General features: G+C 47.8%; 1 pseudogene; it reads right to left on the bottom strand.

The window, feature by feature from the left end:
- Positions 1–5,204: 5,204 nt before the first annotated feature.
- On the bottom strand, positions 5,205–5,273 carry LOC138460449 (U6 spliceosomal RNA; annotated as a pseudogene).
- Positions 5,274–21,089: the final 15,816 nt, after the last annotated feature.

Genomic DNA, 21,089 nt, shown 5'->3' with positions numbered 1-21,089 from the left:
CCAGAGTCTGCCATGGTGATTGAATCAGCTGAGAGTCAACTTACAGACTTACCTGAGTCAAGAATTAGAGATGCCCAAGATATGACTATGGACATCATTGCTGATTGCTCAGCTTCCACGCACTCTTTGGATAACAATGACTCCTTGCTAAACCTTTGTAGATCCTCGATAGGGGCAGTTTCCTAATTGAATGAAGTAAGCCCCTCTGGTAATTTATCCCTGAGTCCCGATTTGGACCGATTGTTTGGTAAAACGGTATTGAGGGGATCAAGGGTGGATGACAAAGAGTGGGTGGCACCGGCCCTAGCGACTGACGGCTTCTTTAATATTGAGGTTAAAGCCATCTCTGAGAGATTGGGTGATGTCCATATGATGTGTTCCAACCTGGTGAATAATCAGTTGAAGGTTCAACAACTATTGGATATTGTAGTCAAAGCTATGGGACTACGATCTGACGTAGCTGAACAAATTGGGGAGGTTAAGAAACTATCAGAACCCTGAAACAAGATACGATGGCTACATTAAAGTATGGTATAACTGAACCTGGTAAGTCACTATGTGAAATGGGGGAGTTTGAGGAAAGAAATAACTACATTACTCTGGACGAGCCAGGGAATACTTGGAGGACAGAAGACTCAGTCAATATATCAGCAGCAAACGAGGATGATGCACTTGAGGCATTATGTACTGAAATATCTTTGATGGGAAGATCTGAGTATTCACAACCTGAGACGTGCCCTGATATTTTGCAGAAGGAAGGCAAAGTTAAATCAATTGCACAGTCAAAAATGTTACTGTTAGAAGGAGATGGTTATAGAAAAGCTGTCATGTACTAAGGGTGTTAAGGGATCAAGTAAAGCAAAAAATGTAACTCATACCTTGTCTGATGGGACTAGAAGAAGTGTAACTCTACAAGGGCCTCTGGATAGGTGGACACTTCCTAGGAGTGTGGGGGGGGGCATTTGTTGATAATGCAGGGGCGAGTGCTATGGGTTCTACCTTGCCCAAGATTATCCCTAACAACGCCTCCAAAATAGTCAAAATAGTGCATTGCCCCATGCAGGGTACGAGCAAGGGGAGACCCTTATTGGGGAGTATCTCTAGGACCCACTAATGGTGAATATGGGACAAGGTCAGGGGCTGCTCTACCCTGGCTGGCATGATCATATTAGTGGGCACTATTCGGTTAGTCTTATTTTCTGATTTTTTTTTTTTCTTAGAGTGTTTAATATGCAAGATGATACTTGCAGTTTTACTATTTATAATATTAGGTTAGACTGGGAACAAACTGTGCCTTGTAAGGATCCCAAATTATCTATTGTGCTTTTGATTGTGAATAATAATTGTAACACAATGTGTTTTAATGATTGAATGTGATTTTATAATAAGCTGTATTAATTAATTGTATTAATTATTTACTGATGCTTTTTATGTGGAAATTTGTTATTTGAAAGTTTGTAAAAGTTAAATTACTGTATACAAATAAATAAATACATAATGAAAAAATAATGCATTCTGAGTGTTTGAAGAATACGTTTTTATGTTTTTTTTAAAGGTTTGAATATAGTATTTATATTGAAAAATGTACATGGCTAAATACAGTGTTATCAAATGAACACAGTATGGAAATGTCAGTCAAAACCAGTCACGTGGACATAAAGGAGGGTAACCAGTTTACAATTTTGGTTTTCTATATCGCGTGTAATCTTCACACATTTAAACCGGTTCCCCGAGAACAAAAAATAGGGAAGTACCCATCTTTTCAGTACAGTATTGTAGAGGTACATTTTGATTTAGAGCAGTTCTCTTCACTGGAATGGTTGGTGACAGATCTGTCTTTCCTAAAGATGTTGTGGTTATCTTGGATGGCCAGTGCTATATAAGAAAGTATCAGGAACTGATATCCGGTATAACTTAAGAGACATTTAATTAACATGAACGAAAGACTAGAGTGCCAAAAATGGGCATCAAGAAGAAGAGTCCACAGGTGAATCCTAAATAAACAATAAAGTACTGATAAAGTGATATGGTGTGTAATCAAATGGAGACAATAATAGTAAAACAATTAAAATAAATTGAGAATAATAAAAAGATACCTGCATTAAACACTAAAAAAGGACTACATGTTAACGTCCTGGTATGCAAGTTTTAAAGATTACCACCTAATTGTGAGCATTGTTTATACCAGCATTACACACTAAAAAGAGACTATCAAGTGTAAAAGGCATTCAAAAAGACATCCAAACCAAAAGACAGAAGAAAAACAGGACATTGAATAGTGTTGGCGATTCACCCCCAATATTAGAAGAACAAACCAAAAGTGACAAAATGTCTAAACAAAGTAAACCGTTTTTCTGGAACAGATAGTAAGAAACGGCAATAAAATGATTCAAAATAAAGACGCCCAGAGAAGATTTAATAGATAGCATTTTAAAGAATAATGATAAAATAAGAAGAGTTTTCTAACAGACTGCACATAGCAATAAATAGGATAAATGAAGTTCATTGTACCAGATTTCATGGAGGCTTAGACATGGCTGCTGCTAACACTGAATATATTTAACTTTCCATTCACACATGCAGCTCAAAACTCTTTATTGCGGATTGAAGCGCTGAACATAAAGGTAATGCAATTCGGTATCCTTACAGTTTCTCATGTGTAACAAGAAAGATGCTCAGCACTGCCCATGTCTTTATATTTTCCATTTAGCAAGTAGACCAGAAAAGCGCAAAAAGAAAATAGATACATATAAAAGCATGAGTGAACAACTCAAACTGGTTCTTTTTATTGTGCTTTATTTTTTGCAGAAAGCATGTTTGTTTTCCATTCCATTAGCTTCTTCCCATTACGCTGCATCCTTTATGATCAAATGTCTTGAGCCCATGCCAGTGTTCTTAAAAAGGGAAAGGGAATCTTGAAACACATTATGGTTTTAACACTTATAGTAAATTATCTGAATGTAAACTGTTCCCTTTGCAAAGTAGTTTGTAAAAGACCAATGTGGTGTGATGTACACACACAATAGCCCCATTCACATAGGATAAGTGGCTCACAAAATGTAGATGATAGCCTTTCTGTGATGTTCGATTCCTGGGAATTTTCAGTTCACTTTTTTTCAAAAAGGTGAATTAGGTGTGTTGAGATGACAGTTTGGATGATCAAACCCCATGAATACATTAAGGTCTGGTATCCATGCCATATTTCAACAAAGCATGTAAAAGACTAAGCTGCAGAAATAAGTGGGACGGTGGCGGCTTATGCAGCGAACAATGCACACAGTGTTAAGAAATCACCATTCTGTGTATTACTCATTCCTCTGCGCCTATTTGGAAAAGTTGCAGTGCAATGTATAGGCATTCCCAGGTTCATGCATGGGAGGACATACTCAGCCATTCCCTACCTAGGTTTGCACTATTGCTCCTGGGAGGATAAGGGGAATCAAAACAACGTCTGCAGTGGTACGATGCAATCTAATCCTTCCCGTGTGTCAAAGCCCAATATGTTCATTAGTTGTTCTACCATTAATTGTGTGTTTCGTGCATTCATACATTGCACTAACAGACACATAAGGCCTCATTACGACCCAGACGGAGCACCATGGTCAATGCCGGTGTCCGCCATGGCGGAATGGGGGATTACCACCCCATTCCGAGGTTGGTGGGGCAGTAATTCCCCATGCCGCCATGGCCCTTCCCCATTCCCATTTTTGCCCCGTAGGGCTCAATGGGAATGGGGAAGGCGCTAATAACGGTACCGCAAATTGCGGTACCGTTATTAGCACCAAAGTCCCTTTGCGGGTCCCTACTTTAATGGCTGGTAAAACCAGCCGTTAAGGTCGGGTCCCGCAAAGGGACCTCGTAATCAGGCGTTAAGGGTTTTACGGCGCTGTTAAACCCTTAACGCCAGGGTCGTAATGAGGCCCATAAACAAGGAAACACATTTGCTATTCTGTAAACAAAATGTGAAATGACTGCAACATATTCTGTTTCTCTAAATCAGATTATACCCATCGGGGAAGGCACACAGACACTTCCTACACTGTCAGGTGACTTAATAGCTAGGAAACTGTGGACATTGATTTATCACTGGTACATTTAGAGCAATACTGGGTTTGGTGCAAACGTTTGATTGGGTAATAAAACAAAGGTTAACAAATAATTCATAAATTGATAAGTACTTTTTAAACCTACCAATTTCAAGTGCATTTTACCCTTTACTGGGGGAAAGGTAAAGGCACAGAGTCAGAGGTAAGAAGAGTCTCTCAGGCAGCCAGGACAGCCAATGTTAGTTGAGCAAAGTCTAGGGGAGCTGAAGATCTTCTTTGCAGGTAAGTAAAAGTCTTGCACAATGTTTGTAGAAATAAGGTTTACTTGACGGGCCACAAGCTGGGAGGCTTGTGAGGGGCAACGCTGCAAGAAACTCTACAATGGTAACCAAGACAAGTCTCAACTGAGATAAAGTAAGGCTACACAACAAGAGGTAAGTCCTCTTAGGTTTACAGTAACTTTGGTTAGAAGAAATGGTTCCAGCTGGCTTCTGTTCCTGTACAACTCTGCAGATCCTGGTTTTCCCGGGCCTCAGTCGTGGGGACAAGAGGGAGGATGTCTGGGGACTCCTGCACTGCAATAGGAAGGTCAGCAGGGACGTCATTTGGGGGTCGCCAGAGGTCGCAAGAGCGACCGCTGCCGATTGGCCAGCGACCTCTGTCAATCTCTTGCGACCTCTGGCCGTCGACCAATCAGAAGAGGAGGGGCATGGCCACAGCGTGCTGCGACGCTTCTGTGGTCCTCCATTTTTATTTAGTAGTTGCATGTGTCAACGCGTGCTCGCTGCTCCTGCTACTCTGTGTCCAGTCCATCCAGCACTCCACTGAAGAAGGTGAGTAGTACTACTGGTGGGTGGGTCGAGGCGGGTGTCAGGTGTGTGGGTGCACTGTTATTGAAAGCCAGCAGCGCAGCCAGGGACCTGGCGGCGATGCCGCAGGCGAGGGTACACGGCCACTGGCACTGCTAACCACATCACACACGCGCTGGAGCAGCAGTAGGCAGCCAGGCTTCGCTTACCCAGCCTGGCTGCCTGCTGCTTCTCCGGCGGGATGTCTGCGACGTGGTCAGCGCTGGTGCGGTGCCCTCGCGACCTGCTTTAAACAGCAATGATACTGTCAGAGGCAGAGAAAAGGGCATTTCTGTCCGTGCATGTGTCCAAAAATATGGAACGTTTCACAAATTTGCGTGTCATCCTTGCGCAGTCAGGGCCATGCTAATCTTCTGTAGTGGAGTCTCTGCTTTCTGGTGGATCCGGTTTTAAATGCAATTCGAAATAACTCATTTTTGTGTTCGCTTTCTGATTCAAATCTACGCACAAAGCAGGAAACCAGTATCGCACACGCAGTTTAGGGTGGAACGAGTGCCATTAGTGACGTGAACGTTATAATACAAAAATATCCATGTGGTACTGCACGTCACATATTAATTTACGGGTGTTAAGATGGCATTACAAAGAGCATGGAAACTACTGTAAACATGACCAAGTATGCATAGTACTACGGGAACCTAAAAGTGGGCAAGCGCCATTTAATACCCTAACGTACAACGTTTAAGGGCTTGACACATTACAATGTAAGCATGCTTGTAAAGTGGGCAATACTGCTTGGACACTACGGTCTATATTCCAACATGCCTAATACGCTTTGCAAGATGTTGGCAGGGGGTAGTTGCCAAGTCACTTGTATTGAGGTGAAAAGCCACTTAAACGATTAGAAGTGTCAGGGGTGGCAGTGGTCTTTAGTTATTAAAATAAATGGGACATCCTCTTCTCCCATAGGTGGAGTTATTATAATGCAGGTGAAACGGATCATGATCCAGGCTGCTTGCAAAGTGGCACCTCCCTTCATAATACCTGGGTGCTGTGGGCCTGAACGCATTACAATTTTCCCACCACAAGCCAGAGAAAAGACAGGGTGCCTGTGAGGGTTTGCTTGGGTGGGGGCATGTTCAGTTTGAGGCAGGGCCGTACTGGCCTGTAGGCAGAATCCAAGGCCCCCTTGGGCCAGTGCCGCCATCTGCTATAAGTGGGCCGGTGTGCTCAGGTCTGGCTGGCTTGCCTGCGGGCTGCAGGCTGCAGCCCGCTCAGCAGCCAGCTCATGCCTCAAGACACACAGCGGATACATTCATTAATGAAAGGTAAAACGAAAGTGTTACCTTTCTTTGATGAATGAATCACGTGGGCGTGCTGACCTGGCAGTGCCCTTGGCCCTGGACCCATCCAGTGATGTTGTAGCGCCAGCGTGGCGCCAGTTGTTGCAAATGCAATAATCGCAACAAAAGGAGCGGCTCGTGGGCCTGGAGCCACTCCTTTTGTTGTGATTCATTGTGGACCCTGCACCATGTCCTGGGATCCTCTGCTCGTAGTTGCATTACCCATCTCAGCCATTCAATAACTTAATAGTTGTAATCTACTATTCTGGATGCGGGTGAATTAATAAAAGGTGTTTAAGTGTCAACATTAGCTCACTGAAGCGATTTTGTGTGAAAAAAAGAACACACATTAAAAATCACATGTACAACTGTTTACATAGGTTCTAAGCCCTGATAGTCATATGATAAAAGGGGTGCACACATACATTTCCCGTGCCAAATCCCAAAATAACTATGCCACTAAAGGTAATTCTTCATAAAGAGAACATAGACAGAGGACTGAAGGAACTGATCTGTTGATGCATTGTTCTCATGAATCCCCCATGGGAGCCAACATGGTAGCCGCCAGAAGGATCTCTAGCTTAACATATCTTCTGTTGCGCTCATCTTCCACTCGGCTTCTCTCGTTTTTAGTCGATAATTTCCATTTCTAATTTGAAACGCACATCCTACTGGACAGGCAAGGTGCAAGCATATGCATGTATACCTGCTTTGTCACATTTATTTCTATAGCTTCAAGGCACAGAAATGTAATTACATTGCTCTCGTGTGCATGATTACACAATGAGAGGGTTGGCTGCTGCACATACAGGTGCACTTGAGTGTTCTCCTGCTATGTTTTAGAGAGGTTACTTGTCAACAGCAGTGTGCCTCTTCCGTAACACATCAAGTGACCATTGACTTCATTGTGCCACAATGAAAGCTTTGTTGTAATGTTTCTATCTTTCCCATCTCCCTGGTATGCTGTTCGGGATGTTTGCATGTATGAGGTAACAAGTGCTCAGAGTATGGTATGTCATGTGAGTGCGCTGCTTTCACTATTTAGCACCAGACCTGCAGATTAACTTAACTGGTCTACTATTAAATCTCAGCTACCAGTTTAATGGTATCCACTACAGAATAAATGCTCATTTTGTTATAGCCGATATGATAGCTCAGTGGGTTGAGTGCTCGCTGCTGCAATGTGTGTGTGAACTGCAGGTTGGAATCCCAGCAAGGCCATCTCAGCCTTTCATCCTTCTGAGATCAATAAATGAGTACCAACACAGGTTGGGTGATATTGTATGAATATTTGTTCTATAAAAAAGAGCTTAAGCATAAGTGCTAAACAATAACATATTGTCATTTGGCCTTAGGCGTCTGCTTGCATTCACAGTAATTTGACAGTATGGATCTATACACACAGATATCGTAACTATATTTTTCTTAGTGTACTGAGGGATAATGCTTTATGGGGCCACTTCCTGTGAAGTCATGTAGGGGTGTGGTCAAATGACATCACTTCCTGTGGGACGTGGTCAAATGACACCACTTCCTTTGATGTCGAGTGGATGTGTGATCAAATGACATCACTTCCTGTGGGGCATGGTCAAATGACATCACTTCCTGTGATGAGTGGGGGCGTGGTCACATGACATCACATCCTGTGATGTCACTCTTGTGGGGCGTGGCACTGTGATGTCACTTCCGCTACCCCTGGCATTTTGGTGAAATGACGTCCCTGAATGTCAGCGGCAGCAATGGGAAAACTTCAATTCAGCAGCAGTTCCAGCTCCTCGCATCTACAGCAAATAGCAACACCACGGTTCTCGGATACCACTTCAGACTTTCCTCGCATCTAGGGCCCAGCACTCAATTGAGGTGGTTTTAGGCTTGGTCAGTCCTGCTTCAGGGAAGGCTAGAGGATCTTCCTGGTGCTCGGGTCTGACTTAAAAGGGATCCACTCAGTTTGGTGTTCCTCTCCCTGGTACTTTGGTTACAGCAGCAGTGGAAGAACAGCCAGCTCTGAGAGGATGTCCAAAAAAGTTGACTTTGGGGTTGATTGGTCCCACCAGCCCAAGGGGCTTTCAGTCCTTTCAGGGCTTCTCTAGTCGAAACAAATTTGGAGCTTCAGCACAGCAGCAGGGCTTAACCGGGCAAACCAACCGTCCAGGAGATGCAGCAGGTGTCTCTTCCAAATTCTTCTTTCCAGTGGTCAACTCTGCCTTCCAAGCCAAAAGCCTCTCCTTTTATGCAGGTCTCTCCCATTCATTCCAGCGTAGCTGTCAATCACACAGGACGGTGGCTGTCCTCTAAGGACAGCCAGCCGGCCAATTACCTTTGGGTGCATTTCTGTAACCAAGGGGATTAAGCACATGGAGTTGCGGGCACCTGTCTTACTTCCTGCCCCTGCCAGACATACTGGAGCCAGAGGCGGGCTTCACTCGTGAATCCTGCCAAAAGCAAAATGACCAAAGGGACCAAACCTGGTTTGGCACACAGAGTAAATATCAAGAAGGACCTTTGCAACAATAAATGGCGAAAAAAGAAGACCGCGCCGTTTTGAAAACATGGGCATCCATGGGTGCCTTACTGCACCTGCGAACGCAGCCCACGGTAAAAATACACAATGGTAGTAAAACGTAAACCACTATCACCAGCCATTAATTGTAGAAAGGGTGACATAAAAATGTTACATGAGAAACTAGATAAAGGGGATACTAAGTAACCCCTCCAGCACCCCATGGTAAGATAGTATGTGCTGGGTCTAGAAAGTTACAAAATGTAAGTAAAGTCAATTTCACTTCACTGCTCTTGGAAACAGTAGTTTCACCAAGAGAAGGTATTTAAACCTTTGGGAAATCTATGAGACTGCCCTGTGCCACTACACTGAAGGTTCTGTGTGTCACAATGTAAAGATGATGCCTATGGAGTGATGATGCCTATGGAGTTTGTCAGACACCAAAGTCAAAAGAAACACACAGGCCGATTCATGGAATTAATGTGCGCCGAAAACGTGCGATTCGCAGTGAAAGAGCGAATATCGCAGTGCAAGTGCGAAAATCGCAGGGAAACCAGCGCACATCGATTCATGGAAGTGCGTGCGCGATAAAAATATTGGATGTGCGCTGAAAAAGAGCGCGGCGCATGCCGGCGCACAGGTCATCTAACGGTCATCTAACGGCGTGCGCCACGGCCACAGCGAAATTGCACATAGCACGGCGCACATAACAAAAGTAGGCGGAACACGGGGCGTGACACGCGGAATGGGGAACAACTCGTGAAAATACGTATTCATGGAATCGAATAGGGCAAACCAGCGCACGGGCAAAGACGGGCACAGGCACATACACGTCCGCCACATGAAAGCAGGCGGTAGCGTCCCTGCGCATGAAAAAAATGTGCGCCAAAATGTGCGCTAACAAAAAGCACGTATACACAGCTCTGATGAAAGTCCCATACTGTGGCCCTCTAGGAAAAATGACGTGCAAAGGGGTACGTGACAAACACAGACACCCGCTGTATGAATAATAGCGTGTGCGTGTATTTCGTGGGTGCGTGGGAAGTTTTACACGCGCTCGGGCCTGGGGGAGCGGGGTACGTGTATTTCAGGGGTGCGCGAGAAATTTTACACGCAATTGGCCTGGGTACGTGTATTTCAGGGGTGCGCAAGAAGTTCTACACGTGATCGGGCCTGGGGAAGCAGGGTACCACTCACCGTCTGCCTTGCGTGTAGAAGAACGCGTAGCCAACACCCACCCGCTGTGAAGTAATAGCGTGTGAACCCCAACGCCTGCAAAACACACGCACCGCACCCCACAAAAGCACGTACAGAGCAATGGAAATCCACGTGGGATCTTCAAGCCCTGCCAGGGCAACGCCCGTGCGCGATACGTCACAGACGCGCATACGCGCTAAGGGCCTTTGGTCCAATGGAATCGCGTATGCGTGCTGACGCGCTTACGCGCTAAGGGCCTTTCCTCGAATTACACGCTGGCGTGCAGAATTTTCACGTGCCAAATCACTCCGTATCAAGCTGGCCACGCGTAAGCACATGGAAGACCACGCTCCTGCCCAAAAGGCTGAATTACTGCCACCCAGAGCCCCGAGCAGCCTCCCACGAGCCATCTGCTGCTGCCTGCCTGCCTGCTGCCACCGTGCCCTGCCATTTGGTGCCTGCACATCAGCCATCTGCAGGGGTCCAGTTGCTGTGTCCACCCCTGCTGGAACAGAAGACTCCCGACTGGGATACCATTGCTCCACAGCCCAGCCCCAGGACCCAGTTGCCCACCCACGCCTGCCTCGGGGGTCGCCATGTCGGGGCAAACACCATCCGAGACCACTGGCGACCCCCAGCCAGAGGGGCAGAGGGCCACCAGCTTCAGTCAGAAGGAGGTTGGTGTCCTGATGGAGCTTGTCCTGGGGCATAAGTCAAGTGGCGCTGGGAGGACTTGAGGTCCAGGACCCTCATAAAGGCCCGGCGCCTCGTGGAGGGAGACCGGGGCAGCATGAGTACCATTCAGCTGAGGGTCCTGGAATGTGTACGCCCAGCGCTCCATGCCCAGATACTTGAGAGGCAGACCCATCTGGAGTCGAGCGGTAAGTGGCCAAGCATTGCTGAGTGAGACAGGGCATGTTGCAGTGTGCTGGTTGTCTGATACTTGCCTGTATGTGTGACATAGGTCATGTACGTGTGTGTGCAGGGACATCATGGTCATGCATGTGAGACAAGTAATGTGTGAAGCACACGGTTGGTGTATGTGTTTAAATGCAACATGGGAAGCCCTATGCGGAATGCACACATGAGAGCATGCCAGTCTCTGTTCCTGGACATGGGTGGGGGTGAGGGATGGGTGCTGATGCCATGTACATGTATAGTGTCCATGTCTGTGTTTCTGACCTGCGTGTCTGTGACTTGTGAATGCCATGGATGCATGACACATGTCTGTGACAATGTTCAGAATCACTGATGCAGCCTAGTTATCCTTGCATCCACTGTGTCTGGGGTGTACGAGTCCAGATGGATGAAAGTACGTTGAAGTGTGTGCATGTGATAGGCATGACCCATGATGCATGTGAGTCCAAAAACAACATTTTATGCTTCAAGAGTCCCTTGGACATGTTTGCTTATGTCCATAGCATGCACCATGCCTGTTACTGCATGTGTTTTGCCTGCACTGACCCATGTGTTGTGGAGGGACATGATGGAAGTGATCTTTGACAGTGCCACTCATCTGCTATTGCTTCCTGTCTAGGGGACCATTGTACAGTATCCTGATGCTTGTGTTCTATGTCTCCCTCTACACAGCACAAAGTGAAGTAGAGGGCGGAGACGGCGCTGTGGAGCTAAGCGGCGGGGATGCCCCCACGGCTGCAGCGGAAGGGGTGGGTGAGCCCCCACAGGGGCTTGCAATGGCGGAAGACGGTGTGGAGCCATCCAGGTTGGTGGTTTCCACAGAGGAGGAGGAGGCCGCTACTGAGCCACACATGGGGCCTGGTGGGGACATCCCTGCTGGTGCAAGTGATACAGTCCAGGGGCAGGGGCAGGAGGCAGCAAAGGTCGCCGTGGAGGTGCCTGTGCATGTCACTGTCCCTGACACTGTGACTGCACCACCATGCTCCAGCAGGGATGCCCCATCCCAGGCCCGTCCGCAGGTAGGGGAGATGTCCATGTCATCTGACTCCCCTCCACCTGCGGACGAGGGGACCCCTGGCCGTATGGAGAAGGTCCTGATTGGTGTCGCGTTGCACACGGGTGTCATTCGTGATGATGTGCGTGCTTCCCGGGGGAAGCTGAAATGGATTTTATCGCACGCGGCTGATACAGTCTATCGCACGGGAACACTGTGCGCCAGCCGCCTGCGCCACTTTTGTGCGAATTTCCATGAATTACCTTGACAGAGTCCAAATCACAGAATAATACATGGGAGAGTGGGAAAAAGGTCTCACTCTCTCCAACTTAGAAATTAAAAGTCCAGCAAAAGAGCTGGGGGTTCTAAGGTAGAAGGGAATTAACACCTATGGAAATTAGTACCTATGGAAATGGAATAAGACCATGCAAGAATTACTTTTAAGATGGAATACAAACACTCTAATCAAACTATAATCATACTAAAGACTTACCTTAAATGTGGATTGGTCGCAGCTAGTCTGGATCAACACCCTCACAGACCAGTGAAGTAACTTGGTCCATTCAACACGCCCCTGCTAAGGAAAGCAGGACGGATAGCTGTTCATCACGAAATTACAGGTGAGACTCTATGGGAAAGTGCTTGCCCACCATATTCTGGCACGAAAGGGCTGGGAGAAGTCCCGATAGCCCCACTCCATACTCATTGCCTCTCCTCTTCATGCAGGGGCAACACCCAGCTCCAGAGCCGCATGTTCAACCATTCTCAGAAGGGGAAGGTGATTTTGAGGAGCCAGTTTGAGGGAGGGCTCCAACCACGCCCAAACACCCCCGCGGAAGCCAAGTGAGCGTAACAGAACGCAAAGCCAGTCGAAAGCTCCGCCTGGGCGTTATGGAAACCTGAAACCAACCAGTTAGCCCAGCTATTGTGAGAGTTGTGGGCCAAGGTGCATGCCTCCAGACAACAGACTAATTCCTTGAGGAGAGACCTTGTTATAGCCTGAGTACAAACAGATGACCTGGAAAGACAGATGCTTCAGGTACACGCAGGACAAGTCCCGTTACCTGGAATTACACCAACACCGACACCTCAACCCTCAACTCCAGTACAGGTGGTACTCCCAGGGACCATTCCACTTGCCCCACCTGAACGTTTTTTTGCCATCCCAAACAAAATATGCAGTGTTCATGAATCAGTGCCGCCTCCGCTTTTTGTGTCGACCCGGAGCCTTCCCTAGTGACAGTGATAAGGTGGCCTTTGTGCTTTCTTATTTGAGAGGCTGGGCAGCTGATTGGTCCGTACCATTAGTGGCTCAGGACGATCCAATACTTCGGAACTTTGCAGAATTCCAATTCGAATTGCCAGATACACTCAAGGGCAAGCATTGGATAATGAACTACTGTCGCTGAGACAGGGATGCCATGACTTATTGACTTACATTGCCACCTTCAACCGCCTCGTAACACAGACCAAATGGCTGGAGGAGAAAAGGACCACACTGTTTTACCGGGGGCTTCATGGTGAGTTAAAGGATGTACTAGCTCAAATTGTTAACCCACCCGAATGCTGTGCAGACTATATTAACCTAACCGTGCAGTTAGACCACCGGCTACAAGATCGAAAAATTGACCACACGAGGGCGGAAGGACGATCAGTGTGTGTAAGGCCTCAGGACACTCAGACCAAGAGTCATGAAACCCCTGAACCTATGCAAATGGGGGGGACTGCGGGCTCCCATTTCTAAGTCCGAAAGAGAAAAAAGAAGGGAACAGCGGTTTTGTTTATATTGTGCAAAAGCCAGTCATTTCCTGCGAGACTGCCCCACAAAGCCCCCCAAGAAGGTGGTAGGTGCCACAGACAATGATAAGCAAGACAAGTAACAGGAGCAGGAAAGCTCGGCCGCCCAGCAATTGTAGAGGTCAACTTGTCAAGCAGAGTCAAGAGAGTTGTAAAAACCTCACACCTGGTCATTCCAGTATTGATAATTCAACCCCAACAACCATCGAAAGTGCATGCTTTAGAGGCCTACATCGATAGTGGTGCAGTGAATGGCTCTCACCTGTCTTGGGGTCCTGTGACTCAACATACCGGCAAGGTACTGCTGACATGTCAAGATGGTCACCGGGAAAGCATTTACTTTGTCTTCATAGGAGCCCCCCAGTTCCAAATGATTCTAGAAATGCCATGGCTGGAAACCCATAACCCAAGGATCGATTGGCGCACCAGAAGACTGACCTTTCCTCGAGAATGCACCAAGAGTTGCTATCTTAAGGATGTTAAGAGATTACAACACCAGGGGAAACCCATTTTAGGAATGTCAGGCTCATCGCCTTCAGAATATCAAGACTTTGTGGATGTGTTTCAAAAGGAACAAGCCAACACTCTACCACCACACAGAACATACGATTGCCAAATCAATCCGGTCCCGGGAGCACAAGTTCCCTGCAGCAGAATCTACGCCCTGACAGAGCAGGAGAATCCGCACCTACGAACATATCTTGATCAGTATCTAGCTAATGGATTCATCCACCCATCCAAGTCTCCGGCCTCCTCAGCTCTCTTCTTCGTACCAAAGAAAGAAGGGGACCTCAGGACCTGCATAGATTATAGGGCATTGAATCAGATTACCGTCAAAAAAAGGTATCCTCTGCCACTCATTCCTGAACTACTCGACCAGGTAAAGAATGCTTGAATCTATATAAAACTGGATCTGCGGGCCGCTTACCATCTGGTCAGAGTGAAAAAGGACAACAAATGGAAGACAGCATTCCGAGCCAAATATGGGCTCTTCGAGTATCAGGTTATGAGCTTCGGGCTATGCAACGCACCAACCGCATTCCAGTTCTTTATGAACGACATACTCCACAGACTGCTAGATGTCTATGTCCTAGTTTACATCGATGACATCCTTATTTACTCGGCATCCAAGGAAAAGCATGTGAGCCATATAAGGGATGTATTAGAACAGCTCTGTAAGAACCAATTATTCGCCACATTGGAAAAATGTTTTTTCCACGTTACAGAAGTTGAATTCTTGGGCTTCATGCTTACCCCTCAAGGAGTACACATGGATACTCAAAAAGTGGAAGCAGTCCTTCAATGGCCATCTCTGACATCAATCAAAGGGGTGCAAAGTGTACTCGGGTTTGCCAATTTCTATCGGCGGTTCAATCCAGGATTCTCGCAAATCGTCCAGTCTATCACCTCTTTGCTAAAAAAGAATAAAAAGTTTTCTTGGACCTATGACGCTGAAAAGGCATTTCAAGAATTGAAATCGGCATTCACTTCGGCCCCTATCTTCCGGCACCCCTGACCTGATTTACCTTATGTGGTCAAGATCGACGCCTCCAATGTGGCCATGGGGGCGGAGTTATCACAGAAAGACCCTAACACCACCGGACAGTTGCATCCTATTGCATTCTGGTCCAGCAAGTTTACAGCACCTGAGAAGAATTATGCCATCACCGACAAGGAACTATTGGCAATCAAAGGAGCCTTTAAACACTGGAGGCATTAACTCCTGGGAGCTAGGAATACTGTCACCGTTATCACAGACCATCGCAACTTGCAGTACTTAAAGACAGCCAAGCCCAATCAACTTGTCAGCTTTGTTGGGCTCTCTTCTTCGCGGAGTACGATTTTATAATCACGTACCGGCCTGGGGTAAGGAACGGAAAAGTTGACACTCTGTCACGAATGGGCGACAACCAGGACGCCTTTATACCATTAGAACCAGTACCCATTATTCCGGAGGAACAAATTCAGAACCAGATTGCAGTAACTGCCTGTTGGGAAGAATTAAAGACCGACCCTCAATCTCAAATGGATCAGGCCGCCCAACAAGAATGGCTGAGTAAAGGAGATCAGTATTCTGTCATGGACAATTTACCCTATTTTCAGGGAAGACTATACATTAAGGACAAAGAGATCCAAGACAAGATCATCGCCAACTACCACGACTCGCTAGTGGAAGGACACCACGGGATTACTAAAACACGGGCCAAGATCAGAAAAAAACTATTGGTGGCTCACCTGGAGAAAAGATGTAGCCCAATTTATTGCAACTTGTGGAGTGTGCGCACAACAAAAATCTCAAAAGTCTAACCCTTAAGCATACCACCGATTCCCTGGCATACCTTGTTCATGGACTTCATTACAGACTTATCCCCTTGTGAGGGCTTCAATACCATTTTAGTAGTGGTGGACTTATTTTCCAAAATGGCACACTTTATTCCGCTAAAAGGTCTCCCTACAGCTGGAATCCTGGCCACTGTGTTCCTGGGGCAAATAGTCAAATTACATGGTGTCCCTTCTGTATTGATCTCTGATCGTGGAACACAATTTGTCTCAGCCTTCTGGAGGAGTTGCTGCAAAATAGCACAGATTGATCTCCATCTTTGTACCAGTCACCATCCCCAAACCGATGGTCAAACTGAGAGGACTAACCATACACTATAACAGTACCTGAGGTGCATGCTGCAACAGACTGAGGGATCCTGGAAAGATATTTTGTAGCTAACTGAATTTGCTTACAATAACTCTATCCACACTAGGACAGGACAAACCCCATTCTTCATCATGAACGGTTGGCAGCCCCGGACATATTCCTTTGACTCACTTGACGAGCTGGAAATGCCAGCAATTACCTCGGTACATAAGAATATTACTGAAACCATAAAGGAGGCAACCAAGAGCTTAACTAAAGCCAAAGAACAACAAAAGAAGTTTGCAGCCCGGCATAGAAGAGAAGCTCCACACTACCAAGTCGGAGATAAAGTATGGTTAGTGGCCAGAAACATCCCGCTAAAAGGACCACGGGTCTTCTGCCCCAGGTATCTAGGGCCCTATCACATCAAGACCATCATCAACCCTGCCGTGGTAAAGCTAGAGTTAGCAGACAACTTGCAAATCCATCCTGTATTTCACGTTTCTCTTTTAAAACCTGTGAAACCAAAAACAAGGATTACACAACCACCGGAACCCGAGATTATCGACGGAGAACCTGAATATGAGGTTAAAGACATTTTGGACTCTAAAGTAGTGCAATCAAAACTATACTACTTGATCTATTGGGAAGGTTATGGGCCACAAGATCGAACTTGGGAACCTGTGGAATTTATCCATGCACCTCGGCTGATCAGGTGGTTTCATTGCAATAACCCTACCAAGCCGGGGCCAGGGGGAAGATCACCTGTGAGAGGGGCCTTGTGGGGGAGTGCTATCATGGCCACTAGTCGTGGGGCCAGTACTTCCTCACCCCTGGGGTCTCATTGGACCCAGTCCTGGTGCCTCTGGTGCCAAGCTCATCTTAAAGTGTGCTCTGCACACTGTAGGCCCAGGGCGTGTGCAGCTGGGCCGGGCGTGCCCATGGACCAGAACTGGAACGCATGTGCTACAGGCTCAAAGAAGGTCAAGGTGGAGTTGGTAGTTGGAGCTAATGGGAGGGGCCTGAACCAGCCTATATAAGGCCAGCCTATCCACGTGCCCTTGCTTTGCATTATTCTGCTTCCAAGCAGCGTAACGCTCTCCGATGCCTCTCTGACTTTTCTCAGCCTCATCCTGAAGACTCTCCTGAGTACACTTCTTACCTGCAGTGTTCCGCCCATCTCTGCGAGCATCTTCACTTCAGCTACAACATCGCTGAGCGCAGCGCACTTCTTACCTGCTGACAGCTGCTCCATCTCCGGACGCGCATCCTGCCTTTTACCAGCCTCAACATACCAGTGGCTCCTCCAAGGAAATTCTCACCGACATCCTCTTTGTCGTGCCTTCACCTGATTTATGGACCTTTCCCATGGTCTCTGTGCTTACTCCTTTCTCCTCTTCTCCCATTAATGGTGGCACCCGTTGGGATATCCTCTTGGCCTCCTTCCACTCCTCTAAGGTCATCATTAATGTTTACTCTAATAGGACCGTCTTGGTCCAAGGCCCTCAGGCCAACCTTCACCTCTTTGATCGACGCATCCCGTGCCTCATCAATTTCCTTTCCTCTCCTGCTGTCCCCCCTCCACTTTCCTCAGCTACCTTGCCTTCCTCCTCCCTCTCTGCCTCCTCTCGGGTTCCTTCTGCACCTCAGCACCCTCCCGGAAGTCCTTCAAAGATGGCAACATTCTCCACATTGCCACTCTTAACTCTCGCTCTGCTGTCAAACATTCCTCTGATATCTGCCACCTTCTTGAAGAACTTGACCTCGATGTCCTCGGTCTCACTGAGACATGGTTCACGACCAGCTCTGTCACCAACTTTGACATGCTCCTACCAGACGGCTACAAAATACCCTCCTTGCCCAGGCCCAACCGCACTGGTGGGGGTGTGGCCCTTATCTTTCCTGAGTGGATTCCTGCCTCTGTCACTCCGAAGCAGACCTATTCCTCTTTTGAATGCCTTGTCTGTTGTCTCTCTCTCTCTCTCCCAGTCATTTTCTTACTGTGGCTACTATTTATCGGCCACCTGGTCAGATCTCTTCCTTCCTCTCCAAGTGGACGGACCTCTCCTCCTCACTCTTGGCTTCAACCAATCAACTCCTCTTTCTTGGAGACTTCAACATCCACCTAGATGCCTCCTGTCCCCCCTCCGGACACTTTAGTGACCTCTGCGATTCTCTCTCACTCTCCATTCTCCCCTCTGGCCCAACTCATTCTACAGGGCACACTCTCGATGCTCTGATCTCCTCTGACCTTCCCCTCTCTGTCCCTCTCACCACTCCTCTCTCCTGGAGTGATCACTTTCTCCTATCCTCCCACCTCATCCTCCCTACCCCTCAGGCCAAGCCACCCATGAAGCGTTTGTCAGTTGAGGCTTTCGCCGCCACCTTCTCATTCCCTCCTCCACCTTTGGCTGAGTCTCACCCTGACACAGCCCTCTCCATGCTCCACTCTGCTATATCTGATACTCTTGATATCATTGCCCCTGTCATGAGAATCAGCCTGAAGCCCAAAGCCAAGTGTAACTCCTGGTATGACTCAGATCTCGTAACCTTAAAACGCAAGTGCTGGGTGGCCGAGAGGAATTGGCGTGCTTCATGTTCATCCTCTGACAATCTGGCCTGCCACATGCTGCAAAGGCAATACCGGGTCTCCGTTCTCACCAAGAAGAGAGCCATATTCAAGCCCGCATCTCTGCAGCATCTAACAACTCAGCTGAACGCTTTAAAATCTGCCAGGATCTGGCCAATCCTGCCACAGTGTCTACCTCTCCTGTCCCCTCCCAGGCCCTCTGCACGGCACTCGCTTCTCACTTCATTTAAAAAACCCAGGTCATTCTGTCCTCACTCTCCTCCTCTCACCTCCCTCCCTCTACTCCCTGCTCTTCCTCTGATCCTACTGCAGCCACCCCCCCCTCCCTCCTTCTCTGCCTTTTCCCTTCTCTCTGCAGACGAGGTCTCTCGACAAGTCTGATCTATGAAAGTCTTGTTGAAACAGGTAAACCCCTGTTCCTCCAAAACTATCAAAGACCATATTGACTCCCTGGCTCCTGCCCTGGCCGACTTCTGCAATCACTCCTTCGCCACCGGAGTCTGCCCACCCCCTTGTGCACCCTCTTCTTAAGAAACCCTCCGCTGACCCCTCCTGCCCAGCTAACTATCGCCCAATCTCCATCACTCCCTTCCTGGGCAAGCTTCTGGAGGAACTGGCCATCTCCACAACAAATCTGTTGGCTATCTTCATGACCATCAGTCTGGCTTCAGGGCTGCTAGAAGCACGGAAACTGCTCTCCTGAACATTCGTGAAGACCTGCTCTCCAACCTGTACTGGAACACCCTGTGTGTCCTCATCTTGCTTGATCTCTTTTCTGCCTTTGACACTGTCAATCAACCGTCTCCGTGACAACTTGGGTATCACTGGACAGGCTCTGGCGTGGCTGACTTCTTTCCTGTCCAACCGACCCTCCCAGGTCCAACTTGGGTCCTTCCTCTCCAATATCTTTTTCTCTACCTGTGGTGTCCCCCAGGGGTCTAACCTCTCTCCCTGGCAGTTCAACCAATACCTGGCCCTCCTTGCCCATTGGATCGCTGCTCTCTGCCCCAACTTTCAGTGCTATGCGGATGATACCCATCTCATTTTCAGGCTACTCTTGGCCTCCTCCTCTCCTTCCTGTATCTCTGACTGTCTGTCTGCTATCCAGGAGTGGCGTGCCGCCGATGAAGCCTGCCTTAATGCCAGTAAGAATGAGATTCTACTCATCGGCACACCCACTCCCTCCTTCCCTGCAGCACTCTGCCAGCCTCCCTTGGCCCTCTTCCTGCCCCCACCTGCAACGCTAAAAACCTTGGGGTCATCTTCGACTCCACACTCTCCTTCTCTCCTCACATCTCAGACGTCTCTAAGAGATGACGCTACCATCTGCACCTCCTCAGAGGTATTCTTCCTTTCCTCTCCTTCCCCCAGAAGCTCACCATCTCCAGAGCCCTGGTTCTCTCTAAGATGGACTATTGCAACAGTCTCTGTCTTTATCTGCCTGCCTCTACTCTCCGCCCTCTGCAACTTATCCAAAACAGGACTGCGAGACTTGTCCTTGGCCTCAAGCCCAGGGATCATATCTCTCCAGGACTGAAATCTCTGCACTGGCTCCCAGTGGCTGCAAGGATTAAGTTCAAAACCCTCTGCATTGTCCACAAGGCCTCCTGGGGCCGCAATACCTTCAACTCTCTCTTCCCAAATACTTTCCTTCTTGAGCTCTTCGGTCATCTGCCTCCAACTCCCTCAGGATCAGTCACTTCTCCAAGCAACAAGTGGGTGGACAAGCTCTCTCTTCCACAGGGGCCTCCCTCTGGAACAGCCTTCGTGCCTCCCTAAGACTTGAGGAGAACCATCTCTGGTTCCGGAAACACCTCAAAACCTTCCTCTTTGCTTCTGCTTTCTCTGCCTCTCTCCACTACCGATTTTCCTGCCTGAAACTGCATTGGTTACCTGGCCACCCTTTCTGATCTTGAGTCCAGGCCCCGCACCTGCCCTGCCCCCCTGGAAACTCCCCATACCTGGGGACTGTTTTTCTGTATCCCTACAGTCCCCTACCAGTACTTATTTTTGCTCTTACCCTGCACTTGCCACCATCTGGCCGCTTTTATTGATCTTATTTATTCTTCTATCCCTTGCACTGCACTTTTCCCCTCTTTCTCCCCCCAGGCACTTGCCCTTCTCCCTACCCTTGCAATTGCGCGATCTGAATGACACCTGGCCTAGTAGGATCGTTGTCTGTCTTCCCCCTGTTTCCCCTTCCTTGCCTAGTCACGCCCTGAAACACTTGTGTATGGGTGCGTTATAAATGCCATATCATATCATA

This window comes from Ambystoma mexicanum, chromosome 4p, assembly GCF_040938575.1.
Source record: "Ambystoma mexicanum isolate Mex_15411 chromosome 4p, UKY_AmexF1_1, whole genome shotgun sequence".
NCBI lineage: Eukaryota > Metazoa > Chordata > Amphibia > Caudata > Ambystomatidae > Ambystoma > Ambystoma mexicanum.
The sequence above is the reverse complement of the archived record's forward strand: the minus strand, read 5'-3'. Positions and strand labels throughout refer to the sequence as shown.